The sequence below is a fragment of the Oryx dammah genome, unplaced genomic scaffold (genome assembly GCF_014754425.2).
Source record: "Oryx dammah isolate SB20612 unplaced genomic scaffold, SCBI_Odam_1.1 HiC_scaffold_4, whole genome shotgun sequence".
NCBI classification, from domain to species: Eukaryota; Metazoa; Chordata; class Mammalia; order Artiodactyla; family Bovidae; genus Oryx; species Oryx dammah.
The window spans coordinates 1,552,509-1,566,200 of NW_024070188.1; the positions used below are offsets into that span (position 1 = coordinate 1,552,509).

The following is a 13,692-nucleotide window of genomic DNA, read 5'->3' on the forward strand; positions in this document are numbered from 1 at the left end:
GCATCAAGTGACCAAACTATTGGAGTTTCAGCTTCAGCATCAGTCCTTCCAATAAATATTCAGGACTGATTTCATTTAGGACTGGTTGGATCTCCTTGCTGTCCAAAGGACTCTCAAGAGTCTTCTCCAACACCACAGTTCAAAAGCATCAATTTTTCAGTGCTCAGCTTTCTTTATAGTCCAACTCTCACATCCATACATGACTACTGGAAAAACCACAGCTAGTTTTTGACTAGACAGAGCTTTGTCGCCAAAGTAATGTCTCTGCTTTTCATTATGCTGTCTAGTTTCGTCATAGTATTTCTTCGAAGGAGTAAGGGTCTTTTGATTTCATGGCTACAATCACCATCTGCAATGATTTAGAAGCCCCCCAAAATAAAGTCTCTCACTGTTTCCATTGTTTCCCCATCTATTTGCCATGAAGTGATGGGAACAGATGCCATGATCTTAGTTTTCTGAATGCTGAGTTTTAAGCCTACTTTTTCACTCTCCTCTTTCACTTTCAAATAGAGGCTCTTTAGTTCCTCTTCACTTTCTGCCATAAAGGTGGTGTCATCTGCATATATGAGATTACTGATATTTTCCCAGCAATCTGGATTTCAGCTTGTGCTTCATCAAACCTAGCATTTTGCATGATGTACTCTGCATATAAGTTAAATAAGCAAGGTGACAATATACAGCCTTGACACACTCCTTTCCCAATCTGGAACCAGTCTGTTGTTCTACATCCAGTTATAACTGTTGCTTCTTAACCTGTATACAGGTTTCTCAGGAGGCAGGTAAGGTGGTCTGGTATTCCCATCTCTTTAAGTATTGTCCCCAGTTTCCACAGTTCCTCAGTTTTCTCTGAGCCTCTTTCTCCTTCTAAAATTTCTTCAGCATCTCTTTGACACTCAAAGCCCCAGAATGCTTCCTTTTCTTCTTCTCCTTACTGGCATTGAGGGCTGTGAAACTGGCTTTGGAAACTTGGATTTTTCCGAGTGCTTCTCCTTGTCATGTCTCATCTTTTTACTTCTTTATCTTCTCACCACCTTCTTTGAGCTTCTGCTTCTTTTCTTTAATGAAGTCATCTTCAGATTCTAATGCTTGTCTAAACCGCAGCTCTCTCAAGTTTATGTAAAATCCTCCATGCTTTGTAGTCAAAGATACAGGAAAAAGCTCATCATACGCCTCAGAGTTATCGATGAAAGAATTGGATTCATCATAACCGTAACCCATATCAATCATGCCCTGTATAAGCTCTTTTCTATATTTCTTTCCACCATATTTTTCTTCAAATTTCAAGGCAAGGGTTTCCATGTTATACCATTTCTTTTTATCATCATTGAAAGGATCCGAGAGCTCTTTCTTCTTGTCTGAGGGATGAAGGCCCTTCACCTCCCCTCATAGGTTCTTCACCAGCTCTGGGTAACAGAACTCTGGGCAGCACTTGTGATTCAGCTCAGAGAGCCAAGTGTGACCCCAACAGCTGCTGCAGATGGCTCAGAATCCTTACTCCCTTCTGCTCCCCAACCTGTTATTTCTGAGATTTCTTTAAAAATGCAGGGTTCAAAGAATCTAGGAGAGAAGTGAGCTGGACCTTATGACTGATTTTGAGATAAGCAGACTCTAATTGAAGGGTAGAAGCTAACAGCAGAAGATTGAAATCTTCTCCAAGTCAAAGTACAGCTGTAAAGTTTATGTGAGAGCAAGTATAAGATATGACTTGCTAAGAATCACGTTTATATTCACCATGAAATCACAAATACGATCAGCTTTATGTTGTGAACTTGGCATTTTCTTATAAGAGAACTCACTGTTTATAGTCTCCCAGTTTCATATATACCATTCCTCTCTGCTTTTCAGCTTTTGCTAAAAAACCCTAAATCTTATTACCTTTAAGTCTATCTATCTCAGATCATTTCTTATCCATTATCACCACTTCTCCATCAAAACTGGATATATGCCACATTCACTTAGGAAGTATCATTAAGTCACTTCTTTCTAAGAGGGCTAAAAGTTTAACAATTATAGATACATATAAATAATTTATGCTACTGGATTAATGGGATAGGACTAGATTCTTAAACCTTTATTCTCTATGAAATAATATTTCCACCCTAAAATTATGCTACATAGTTGGCCATCATTTGCCCATGTGCAAAATTAGTCCTGATTAAAACAATAAAAGCAGTCCTAAGCAAATGAGATAATCCACATTCTGCAACTGCAACAATTCCCCAATCATTCATTAATCAAAATACGTATCTTTTTAAATAATATAAGGAATTGCATTAGATGACTGCAAAGGTAATTGAGAGTCAAATTTCTTCTATAGGAAGATTTCATTCTTTTGCAGGGGTATAGACAGCACCCATTTTGGCTATGCTTACCTCGTTGCCACACCAGTCAGAAGATGAATGATTGTATGTCCTTGTGTGGGCATACTACAGTTCAGTGTGGAGATGTTTAAAATCACTTTACTTTTCAATTCTATATACTATGAAATGATTTTCTGGGGTAATTATGGGTGACCCTCTGGAGTCCAACTATGAATAGGGAAAGAAACAAAAGTAACGAAGAGAAGAAATCTCTTCTTTTTAAATTAGTTTATTTTAACTGGAGGCTAATTACTTTACAATCTTGTAGTGGTTTTTGCCATACATTGACATGAATCAGCGATGGGTTGTACATGTGTCCCCCATCCTGGACCCCCCTCCCACCTCCCTCCCCATCCCATCCCTCTGGGTCATCCCAGTGCACCAGCCCCAAGCACTCTGTCTCATGCATTGAACCTGGAGTGCTGATCTATTTCACATATGATAATATACATGTTTCAATGCTATTCTCTCAAATCATCCCATCCTCGCCTTCTCCCACAGAGTCCAAAAGTCCATTCTTTACATCTGTGTCTGTTTTGCTGTCTCTCATTTAGGGTCATCGTTACCATCTTCCTAAATTTCATATATATGCCTTAATATACTGTACTGGTGTTTTCTTTCTGACTTACTTCACTCTGTATAATAGGCTCCAGTTTCATCCACATCATTAAAACTTATTCAAATGGATTCTTTTTAATAGCTGAGCAATATTCCATTGTGTATATGTACCACAGCTTTCTTATCCATTCATCTGCTGATGGACATCTAGGTTGCTTCCATGTCCTGGCTATCATAAACAGTGCTGCGATGGACATTGGGGTACACATGTCTCTCTCAGTTCTGGTTTCCTCGGTGTGTATGCTCAGCAGTGGGATTGCTGGGTCATATGGCAGCTCTATTTCCAGTTTTTTAATGAATCTCCACATGGTTCTCCATGGTGGCTATACTAGTTTGCATTCCCACCAACAATGTAAGAGGGTTCCCTTTTCTCCACACCCTGTCCAGCATTTATTGTTTGTAGACTTTTGGATCGCAGCCATTCTGACCAGCGTGAGATGGCACCTCATTGTGGTTTTGATTTGCATTTCTCTGATAATGAGAGATGTTGAGCATCTTTTCATGTGTTTGTTAGCCATCTGTATGTCTTTTTGCAGAAATGTCTGTTTAGTTCTTTGGCCCATTTTTGATCGGGTCGTTTATTTTTCTGGAATTGAGCTGCATGAGCTCCTTGTATATTTTTGAGATTAATTATTTGTCAGTTGCTTCATTTGCTATTATTTTCCTCTGTTCTGAAGGCTGTCTTTTCACCTTGCTTATAGTTTCCTTCATTGTGCAAAAGCTTTTAAGTTTAATTATGTCCCATTTGTTTATTTTTGCTTTTATTTCCACTACTTTGGGAGGTGGGTCATGCTGTGATTTATGTCAGAGCATGTTTTGCCTATGTTTTCCTTTAGGAATTTTATAGTTTCTGGTCTTACATTTAGATCTTTAATCCATTTTGAGTTTATTTTTGTGTATGGTGTTAGAAAGTGTTCTAGTTTCATTCTTTTACAAGTGGTTGACCAGTTTTCCCAGCACCACTTGTTAAAGAAATTGTCTTTTCTCCAATCCCTGCTTCCTTTGTCAAAGATAAGGTGTCCATAGGTACATGGATTTATCTGTTATTTAAGTGGTGAGGCGAAAGTTTCCCAAAGGACAGAAAGACAACATAGAAATAATGAGAGGCAAGGATTCAACGATCATCAACAGTATGAAAAAATTTTTATGAGAAAGCAAAAAACAATGGGCATGTTTAGCTATGCAGAGAAGTTTGATATATATTAATTAACTGTCTTATCATTGAAAAATTTTGTACTAAGGTTGTTTATAAAGTTCTGTGCCAGAGTTGTTCATATCCTATGCCTAGGTCCAGTTTTAGGGTAGCTATATGACCCAAAAATCTTTATGCTAGTCTCTGAGACTCTGCTCAAAATCTTTCATTAGAAGGAAACATTGGCAGAGATCTACTTCGAATAAATTACTCGTCAATATAGTTGAAAGAAGTCCTTAAGTATTATTTTCATCATTAAGATATAAAAATACCTCTCTTACAATGTCATATGTTTATATTTCATTACAACTTATCGTTCTGCTTCTTTTAATAATTGTTTTCATGTAAAAAGTGTTTTTGAAAGAGTCCTTTAAAGAACAGCCTGTATCACTAGAAGTTATAACTAAATTCCTTTTATTTGTTATAAACATCAGAACTAGTTGGATGTTTGAAACATTATGAGCATCACGAACATCCAAGTAGTTTGAATTTTGGCAGAGAGGTACATTCTGGTTAGACAGAATGTTTACTGCATGTCTGTGAACACAGGGTTGCTAGAAAATCTTCCCACCAAACCCATACCCTGCCCAAAAGATTTACAATTCCTTCTCTTTTGACATTCTGGCAGAGTCAGCAGCTAATCAGGTTTAAATAATACTTTTTAATAAAGTTACTCCTCAGTGGTTGAGAATTCAGACATACAGGTATGTCCTTGAATATAAATTTGACTTTAATTAAAGGGCCCAACCTAGTATATTTTGGTTACACATCAGTTTCATAAGTAATACTATTTTTTGAAAATGTTCAGAACAAGTTTATAATGGTTTGTTAAATTCCTGTGGTAAGTCCCCCACAGCTTACCTCCATATGGAGAAGAGATATGCCTTTCATTCAATGAGAATAACTGATTTAGCCCCTAAATGTTCACAATCACAGGCTAAATCCCATTTTTAATATGACTAAGAATATTCCCAGCCCCAGAGTCTATCAGGATATGTAACTCTGAACCACTACTGTCCAGATATAACATCAGCATAGAAATATTTTCCAGATCTAATAGTCTATGGAAATTGTTAGTCGCAGTTGCTTGTGATTATTTGTGAGACACTGTTGAAATAGAAAATTACAAGTCTTAAATACTTTGAATCAATCTTGGTTAAAATGAAAAGAAGCCACAAATGACAATGGTATCATGATGTCTTAAAAAACTTAAGAGTAAAACTGTTGTCATAAAGTACTTTACCAGTCATTACTGAAAAGTGAGGGAGAAAATGGGAGAATATTTTCACTCCAGTGTCCACAAGAACATTAACCAGCTGGTGCAAAAGTAATCTTTTTTAATAATAGTTTTTTAAAATTTACATAAAAATTGAAAAGACAGTACAGTGAGTTCTCCTATACCCTCACATGCCCAGTTTCCCTTATTATTGATGTTATATTACTATGGTACCTATGTCACAACTAAGAAGCCAACATTGGTACATTACTTTTAACTGAACTCCTCATTTTATTCACATTTGATCTTAGCCAGAAGTCTGAGAAGTACTCCATATTTTATTTAGGGTTCACTAATTTTTTCCTATGTCTTTTATGTTCCAGAATGCCTTCCAGAACATTATATTTAGTCATCACATCCTCTTCGCCTTCTCTGCTTTACGACAGAGTCTCAGTCTTTGCCTATTTTTGATGATTTTGTTTTAAAGAGTGCTCTTCAGCTATTTTGTCTCTTGCCTGATGCTTTTCTCATTGTTAAATGAGATTGTGCTTTTGGGGGAGGATGGTCACAGAGAGGCACTTCCATTCTCATGACACCACACTGTGTTGGGGTTACATGAATTATTATTTGGGTGAGGTTGACCTTCATCACCTGACTGAGGCAGTGTTTACCAGAATTCTTAATTGCCAAGGAGAAAAATAACATTTTATTTATTCATTTTTTACTACTACCTTTTAAATTTTCTTTCATCATTCATGTTTGTTTAGAACATTACAGTAGGCATGAAGGAAAAAATAACTGCATTTTTAAACTCAATCTGTCTGAAGTATATTAGAATATATGAAACCATGCCATTATCTCTTACCAAAAAAAAAAAAATAGCATTCAAATAGTAATTTGATATTAGGGTAAAAGATTAAGACCAAAGTCCAAGTAAGCCATCTATAAGGTTTAAGTGCGAGCCATGTTCCCTTCCATTGAGTTTACAGAAATGTTGGCATGATGTGTATGATTTGAAATGTCAAATCCTTGAAGGTTTCTGCATAAGGGTTTAAATAAAAACTAAAATGTTGGCATATATCAGTGATTGTCCAGTTTCTGTTTGATCTCAGAAACGTACAGTTTTTCTGGCCATCAGATACTTCTTTGTTGGGATTGCTCAGATGGTGCAGTGGTAAAGAACCCACCTGCCAATGAAGGAGACATAGGAGACATGGGTTCAATCCCTGAGTCAGGGAGATCCCCTAGAGTAGAAAATGGCAACCCACTCCAGTATTCTTGCTTGGAAAATTCCATGGACAGAGAAGCCTGTAAAGCTACAGTCCATGGGGTTGCAAAAAGTTGGACATGACTAAGCAACTAAACACACACACACAAACTTCCATGCTGATAATGGCTTTCTTCAGGGCACTAAGCGAAGGCTGCGGCAGCGGCGGGCCGGCGCACTAAGCACGGGCAAGAGCTACCCCACGTCCGAAGTCAGGGACAGCGGCCCAGAGTGCCAGGCTGTGACGGCGCAGGAACGGCCAGGAGGAGCCACCCCGGGTCCGAGGTCAGGACGGCGGCCGGGAAGAGCTGCCCAGCGTCCAAGGCCAGTGGTGGCCGGGAGGAGACACCCCACGTCTGAGGTCAGGGGCAGCAGCTGGGAGGAGCCACCCATGCCCGAGGGCAAGGCCAGCGGACCCGGAGGGGCAACCCAAGGAGCGGTGGCTGAGCAGGCACAGGAGGGCCTAGAGGAACTATCCCACGGTGAAGGTCAGGAATCGCGGCAGTAAGGAGATACTTCTCGTCCACTAAGTAGCAGCGGCTGTGCTTTGCTGGAGCAGCTGTGAAGAGATACACCATGCCAAGGTAAGAGAAACCCAAGTAAGATCGTAGGTGTTGCAAGAGGGCATCAGAGGGCAGACACACTGAAACCATAATCACAGAAAACTAGTCAATCTAATCACACTAGGACCATAGCCTTGTCTAACTCAGTGAAACCATGCCATGCTTGTGGGGCAACCCAAGATGGGTGGGTCATGGTGGAGAGAGCTGACAGAATGTGGTCCCCTGGAGAAGGGAATGGCAAGCCACTTCAGCATTCTTGCCTTGAGAACCCCATGAACAGTATGAAAAGGCACAATGATAGGATACCAAAAGAGGAACTCCCCAGGTCATTAGGTGCCCAATATGCTACTGGAGATCAGTGGAGAAATAACTCCAGAAAGAATGAAGGGATGGAGCCAAAGCAAAAACAATACCCAGTTGTGGATGTGACTGGTGATAGAAGCAAGATCTGATGCTGTAAAGAGCAATATTGCATAGGAACCTGGAATGTCAGGTCCCTGAATCAAGGCAAATTGGAAGTGGTCAAACAAGAGATGGCAAGGGTGAATGTAAACATTCTAGGAATCAGTGAACTAAAATGGACTGGAATGGGTGAATTTAACTCAGATGACCATTACATCTACTACTGTGGGCAGGAATCCCTCAGAAGAAATGGAGTAGCCATCATGGTCAACAAAAGAGTTTCAAATGCAGTACTTGGATGCAATCTCAAAAACGACAGAATGATCTCTGTTCGTCTCCAAGGCAAACCATTCAATATCACAGTTATCCAAGTCTATGCCCCAAACAGTAACGCTGAAGAAGCTGAAGTTGAACAGTTTTATGAAGACCTACAAGACCTTTTAGAACTAACACCCAGAAAAGATGTCCTTTTCATTCTAGGGGACTGGAATGCAAAAGTAGAAAGTCAAGAAACACCTGGAGTAACAGGCAGATTTGGCCTTGGAATGCAGAATGAAGCAGGGAAAGACTAGTAGAGTTTTGCCAAGAAAATGCACTGGTCATAGCAAACACCCTCTTCCAACAACACAAGAGAAGACTCTACACATGGACATCACCAGATGGTCAAAACCAAAATCAGATTGATTATATTCTTTGCAGCCAAAGATGGAGAAGCTCTATACAGTCAACAAAAACAAGACCAGGAGCTGACTGTGGCTCAGATCATGAACTCCTTATTACCAAATTCAGACTCAAATTGAAGAAAGTAGGGAAAACCACTAGACCATTCAGGTATGACCTAAATCAAATCCCTTATGATTATACAGTGGAAGTGAGAAATAGATTTAAGGGCCTAGATCTGATAGATAGAGTGCCTGATGAACTATGGAATGAGATTCATGACATTGTACAGGAGACAGGGGTCAAGACCATCCCCATGGAAAACAAATGCAAAAAAGCAAAATGGCTGTCTGGGGAGGCCTTACAAATAGCTGTGAAAAGAATAGAGGCAAAAAGCAAAGGAGAAAAGGAAATATATTAGCATCTGAATGCAGAGTTCCAAAGAATAGCAAGAGATAAGAAAGCCTTCTTCAGCAATCAATGCAAAGAAATAGAGGAAAACAACAGACTGAGAAAGACTAGAGATCTCTTTAAGAAAATTAGAGATACCAAGGGAACATTTCACGCAAAGATGGGCTCGATAAAGAACAGAAATGGTATGAACCTAACAGAAGCAGAAAATATTAAGAAGAAGTGGCAAGAATACATGGAAGAACTGTACAAAACAGATCTTCATGACCCAGATAATCATGATAATGTAATCACTCATCTAGAGCCAGACATCTTGGAATGTGAAGTCAAGTGGGCCTTAAAAAGCATCACTATGAACAAAGCTAGTGGAGGGGATGGAATTCCAGTTGAGCTATTTCAAATCCTGAAAGATGATGCTGTGAAAGTGCTGCACTCAATATGCCAGCAAATTTGGAAAACTCAGCAGTGGCCACAAGACTGGAAAAGCTCAGTTTTCATTTCAATTCCAAAGAAAGGCAATGCAAAAGAATGCTCAAACTACTGCACAATTGCACTCATCTCACATGCTAGTAAAGTAATGCTCAAAATTCTCCAAGCCAGGCTTCAGCAATACATGAACTGTGAACTCCCTGATGTTCAAGCTGGTTTTAGAAAAGGCAGAGGAACCAGAGATCAAATTGCCAACATCCGCTGGATCATGGAAAAAGCAAGAGAGTTCCAGAAACACATCTCTTTCTGCTTTATTGACTATGCCAAAGCCTTTGACTGTGTGGATCACAATAAACTGTGGTAAATTCTGAAAGAGATGGGAATACCAGACCACCTAACCTGCCTCTTGAGAAATCTGTATGCAGGTCAGGAAGAAACAGTTAGAACTGGACAGGGAACAACAGACTAGTTCCAAATAGGAAAAGGAGTACGTCAAGGCTGTATCCTGTCACCCTGCTTATTTAACTTATATGCAGAGTACATCATGAGAAGCGCTGGGCTGGAGGAAGCACAAGCTGGAATCAAGATTGCCGGGAGAAATATCAACAATCTCAGATATGCAGATGACACCACCCTTCTGGCAGAAAGTGAAGAGGAACTAGAAAGCCTCTTGATGAAAGTAAAAGAGGAGAGTGAAAAAGTTGGCCTAAAGCTCAACATTCAGAAAACGAAGATCATGGCATCCAGTCCCATCATTTCATGGGAAATAGATGGGGAAACAGTGCAAACAGTGTCAGACTTTATTTTTCTGGGCTCCAAAATCACTGCAGATGGTGATGCTGCTATGAAATTAAAAGATGCTTACTCCTTGGAAGAAAAGTTATGACCAACCTAGATAGCATATTCAAAAACAGAGACATTACTTTGCCGACTAAGGTCCGTCTAGTCAAGGCTACGGTGTTTTCCAGTGGTCATGTATGGATGTGAGAGTTGGACTGTGAAGAAGGCTGAGCACTAAAGAATTGATGCTTTTGAACTGTGGTGTTGGAGAAGACTCTTGAGAGTCCCTTGGACTGCAAGGAGATCCAACCAGTCCATTCTGAAGGAGATCAACCCTGGGATTTCTTTGGAAGGAATGATGCTGAAGCTGAAACTCCTGTACTTTGGCCACCTCATGCGAAGCGTTGACTCTGGAAAAGACTCTGATGCTAGGAGGGATTGGGGGCAGGAGAAGGGGATGACAGAAGATGAGATGGCTGGATGGCATCACTGACTCGATGGACGTGATTCTGAATGAGCTCCGGGAGATGGTGATGGACAGGGAGGCCTGGCGTGCTGCGATTCATGGGGTCGCAAAGAGTCGGACACGACTGAGCGACTGAACTGAACTGAACTGAACTCAGCGCTCTCTCCCCCGAAGCTTTGTTCTCCAGGTCCACCTACAGTCTTCCTAACTTTAGCCGCATGGAGGCTGAGGGCATATAGAGGACAGTGCTTACTGCAGGGCTGGGTGATTTTCTGTCTGTACGGCAGGGCTCCCTCCCAGTTCTGCTTGTACAAGCAGATGGCATGGCTTGGCACATCATGTGCATCTTATACATGTTACTGTCCTCAAACACGCAGCTCTTTTCCTGGCTGAGTTCTCAGATCTCCAGCAGCTCACTGGGGAACTGGTGTAGTGCTTGGCCCTTTGTATGTCAATACATTGCAAACATATCTGATCATGTGTCTGCCTCTGGGGGATAGGTGAACTTCCAGATTTCCACCTTGGCCTTATCCTTGTCTTTGTTGGTACATCCTTGCTCTTACAAGTAAAAAAAATAAGAATCTCTTAAACAGTCATTCATATCTTCTGTTGAGTATAGGACGTCAACGTAGCTGGTAAAAATCTCCTCTCCTGGGTGGATTTCTCTGACTTCTGCCAGGTTCCCTTTGCAGGTCACAATGACATTGGTGCAACATCAGCAAATATTGCTGATCCCAAATGAGAAAGTTCTTCATCTTCGATTGTAAATCCATGACAGTTAACCTGTATGAAGTGTACTACCAGGATATCATTTTTGGGGAACTGAAGGTGCTTGGAATGAAAGCGATACAGAGCATCAAGGTTCTTCTGAATCAAATCCTTCTTTTCATTATCTAATTCACCCAGATGTGACTCCAACTCCTTCATGGCTAACCATTTCTCTGAAGGTGTTCTTTCTGGGTGGATTTTATGTATAGCCAGAATTCTTGCAATTAACCTTCCAGTCTCTGAGGGATTCCAGTTTCCCCCCAAAACAATCCCAGGAGAACATTCCAGCTTGTGCATCAGCCAGTCATCTTTCTCACATGCTACCTTACAGTAAAATGTCCACTTGCATCTTCTGCATTTGGACAATCCTCCTTTCCCAGTGAAGCAGAACTCACAGTGGTTGCTCCACTCATTGACCATAAGCATGGAGGCATAGGCCTGCAGGAGAGGAGCAAGTCCCTACTTGGAAGCAACGTAGGGCCTTGCCCTGGCTGCAGAAGTGCTCCAGACCACTGTTGGCCTGGGCCCTCATTCCAGCATCTCAGTTTGTGCAGAGGAGCTGCAACTACAGCTCCCCAATAACATCTTGTTTTAAATGTTAATCTATATATGTGCTGTCTAGCAGATATTTGTCAGCAAATATTTTTAGCTATCTCATTCTTTGAACCTCTTTCCTATAATAAATTTCTCATCCTTGTAAGTTCTTGCTTTGCTGGAGCACAAGGATAAAATGTACAACCCTTTCAGTAAAATGTGGCTTCTTCTTCTCTGGTGGCTCAGATGGAAAAGAATCCACCTACAATGCAAGAGACTGGGGTTGAAGCCCTGGGTTGGGAAGATCCCCTGGAGAAGAAAATGGCTACCCATTCCAGTATTCTTGCCTTGAGAATTCCAAGGACAGAGAGCCTGATGGACTACAGTCCATAGTGTTGTAAAGAGTTGGACATGACTGAGCAACTAACACACTTGCAATAAAAGTGAGGAACTCCTGCTCTAGTGATCACAGGCATCACATCTCCAGTGAGGGAGATGCCATGTGGAATCCACTCTGGTAAAGAGATGGCAGAGACATCGAGTTTTACAGGCAGCATGACATAATCATGATTTGCCTATTTGTCAAAAGCCGTAGGGTATAGGTCTTGGCTTTGTCTGACAGACCAAGAAACTCACTCTAGTGGATTCTTTCTAACCACAAAGAGTTAGCAAATAATTCTTCCACAGTGTATTACTACTTATTTTTTGATAATAAGAAAGTGCTGAAGAAGACAAATAATATATATTAAAAAGTAAGGAAGAGCAAAGTCAAGGTTGGTTTATGATTGTATTGTTCTGATGCTCTTGATTCCATTATCTACTTTCTGAGTGGTAGAGGGAAGCCGCATCTGATACACATGGGTGTGTGTTGTGGATATGAGCATTGTCCAGTGTGAATCAAAATAAAAAACGCTTGAAAAACTCTGAGCTGTTATCTTTTTTTAAATTTGTTTAAAATCTAGTTTTTCAAATAGACACTTATGCTTTTGGATCATATCATTTTAGATCATTACCAAATCATTGTTACCAAATAATGCTTCAACTTATACTGTCTTTCAGTTTTTGTGAAAAGTTACTATAAGAATTAGACATAAAATCTCCACTTTGACAGTTTCTATATTCTACAACTTTTTTAATGATATAAATAACTCACTTGTACCTATATAGTGAGCAAATAAGAAAAATCAATTTTGATTTTCCCTAAATATTTGAAATAATTTTTACCTCTAATCAAGGGAAATATTTACAATTTTAAATTATTTTGATATAATTATAGATATATAGGCTGTTGCAAATAAATGTGCAGGAAAGTCTCTGTACTTTTCCACTTAGATTCCCCCAAAGTTAACATCCTGTATAACTATAGCATAATAAGGATGCCAATAATTTGACATGGGTAAAATCCACAGAGCTTGTTCAGATTTCTCCAGTTATGCATGAGCTTATATGTATGTATATGTGTACTGAAGTAAAATTTTTAACTTTTTAAAGTTTCTCTTTGCTTTACTAAATTGGTTATGTTGAGCATTAAACTCCAAAATGTCAGTGGCTTATGCAATAGGAGCTATTTCTTGCTCACACAAAAGTTAATGTATGTGTTTCTGGTTGTAAACCACTTTCGTGGTCATTTGAAAACCCAGGATCCTTCTAATTTGCTGGTCTATCCTCCCTTAAGTCCTAGAGTAGGGTCCATTCAATTAGCAGAGAGGAAAGCCAGGTGTGGAAGTGTTGCACATCTCTGTGGCCCAAATTTCATTAGTCAGGACTCAGTAGCATGACTACTCTTGTTGCAAAGGGTAAATGGGAAACATAATGTAGATAGGCATACAGAAGGGGAAAAAAAAAAAAAAGGTACTGGTTTCCAGTACAGTTGATTCCTTGAATTTAAGAACCAGGTCTTATATCTTATCATGACTTGTCAAAAGTACTGTTTACCCTTCTTAGTATCATTTTCTCTTAATCTATTTCCAATTATTTTCCTAAACTTAGTTATCTTAAATTCTATGTATCTACTTTAGCATTATTA

The 13,692-nt window shown here is 39.8% G+C and overlaps 1 pseudogene; it reads right to left on the reverse strand.

Annotated features, from left to right (window-relative positions):
- Positions 1 to 1,008: 1,008 nt before the first annotated feature.
- Positions 1,009 to 11,664, reverse strand: LOC120863090 (annotated as a pseudogene).
- Positions 11,665 to 13,692: the final 2,028 nt, after the last annotated feature.